The sequence below is a fragment of the Crocodylus siamensis genome, unplaced genomic scaffold (genome assembly GCF_052110815.1).
Source record: "Crocodylus siamensis isolate JL-2025a unplaced genomic scaffold, ASM5211081v1 HiC_scaffold_592, whole genome shotgun sequence".
In the NCBI taxonomy this organism is placed as follows: Eukaryota; Metazoa; Chordata; order Crocodylia; family Crocodylidae; genus Crocodylus; species Crocodylus siamensis.
The window spans coordinates 1-1,570 of NW_028325000.1; the positions used below are offsets into that span (position 1 = coordinate 1).

The 1,570-nt window shown below is 62.0% G+C and overlaps 1 non-coding gene across 1 annotated transcript; it reads left to right on the forward strand.

Moving 5' to 3' along the window:
• Positions 1-751: 751 nt before the first annotated feature.
• On the forward strand, positions 752-833 carry TRNAL-AAG (transfer RNA leucine (anticodon AAG)). The gene has a single exon. It is a non-coding gene; the product is annotated as a tRNA-Leu (tRNA).
• The last annotated feature ends 737 nt before the right edge of the window (positions 834-1,570 follow it).

The following is a 1,570-nucleotide window of genomic DNA, read 5'->3' on the forward strand; positions in this document are numbered from 1 at the left end:
AACCCATCTTGGGCCACCCAAGAACACACCTGTGTGCCACCGGGGGACGTTCCTGGGTGTCTGTGACCTGGAGGCTTGCCCAGCCCAAAATGCAGTTTAGCTGTACGAGGCTGCCAACAGACAGCGCTCCTGCCACTGTGCTAACTAAGTATATGGGCTTGAATAAGGACCTGGAGTTTGGGCCTTGATTATAGCTATAAATCCTTCTTGGGCCACCCCAGCTCATGCCTCTGTGTCACCGGGGGACTGAGGTTACACGCTGCCTCCCGCCCCCTCTACCTCCAGGGTTGCAGCAAGGGAAAATGCAGGAAATGTTGGGATTTTTTATGGCCATAGGTGTGTAGGTCATGGCATTGAATGCAATCGTCTCTGGCAGCTCAGGGCACCTTTGTGGGGTGAGGAACTGGGCCCTGGGCTGCCCCATGCTTTTAAGCCGAGGGCCCTGAGAAGGGCGCGAAGGTGGAGGAAACACATGCACCGGATGGATCAACCACATTAGAGGAACTTTCCCGATTTGGCCGGGGAAGGGAAATGGCTGCAGAGGAAGCAACTCAGGTCTGGGCTTGTCCAGGAGCTGCCGGGGTGATGAGTGGGGGTGGGGGAGGGAACAGTAATGCACTTGAGTGGAAACTGGGGACGGGTATAACCTGCGGGTGGGTGACAGGAGGGGTCACCGCAGTGCGGGGGAGTGGGGCCGGCAATGGGGGGACGCGAGCTGTTTCAGTGGCTGGGGCTGCGGCTTCAGCGCGCCGGTAGTGTGGCCGAGCGGTCTAAGGCGCTGGATTAAGGCTCCAGTCTCTTCGGGGGCGTGGGTTCGAATCCCACCACTGCCATCTTTTACCCTCCCCTCGGCGCTGCACGTGCAAGTCTGGGCTCAAACGAGCGGCGCTTTGGCCATGAGGCGGCTGGGGCGCAGTAAAGTAAAGCACGATGGGCGGTGCGCCCAGCACGTCTTGTAGCTACAATCTCTTCCGCGGCAGGAAGAGATGATCTCCCGAGGTCCCTTCCGGCCCTAATGTCTATGAAAGAGCAAATGCACCGCCGCTGGCCGTCCGGCGCTGAGCGGCAGGCGCACGGGCTGAGTTCTGGAAGCAACGGGAGGAGCAGCTACGTGAGGGTCGCAGTGGGGCGCTCACATTGCTCACCGCACACATGTGGCAGGGCCAAGCCGGCGTGTGGCTGCAAGCGTGCTGGATGCGCTGCTGAGGCCCGCCCCTGCTCGGAGCAGGATTAGCCCTGTCCACACCATCCTCCACACGTGCTTGTCCAACCTGCACAGCAGCCCTGTCACACAACGACCGGGCATGTTGCCCCCAGGCGCCAGCAATGCCCTCAGCTGCCGCAAGGGAAGAGGGACTGATCCTGTCCGGGGCTGCGGGGGCGCTTCAGATGCACTCCAGCGAGCCGAGGACGCTCCGCTTCCCTTGAGAGGAAAGGAAGCCCGCACCAGGCTGACCATGGCGGCAAGCTCGTCCGGAGCCCAGCGGGGATGTGTCGGACCCTGAACGGAGGGGCAAGAGTCTCTACCCAGGACGCCCTGGGCTCTAGCCCGGCGGGAGCACGGGCCCAG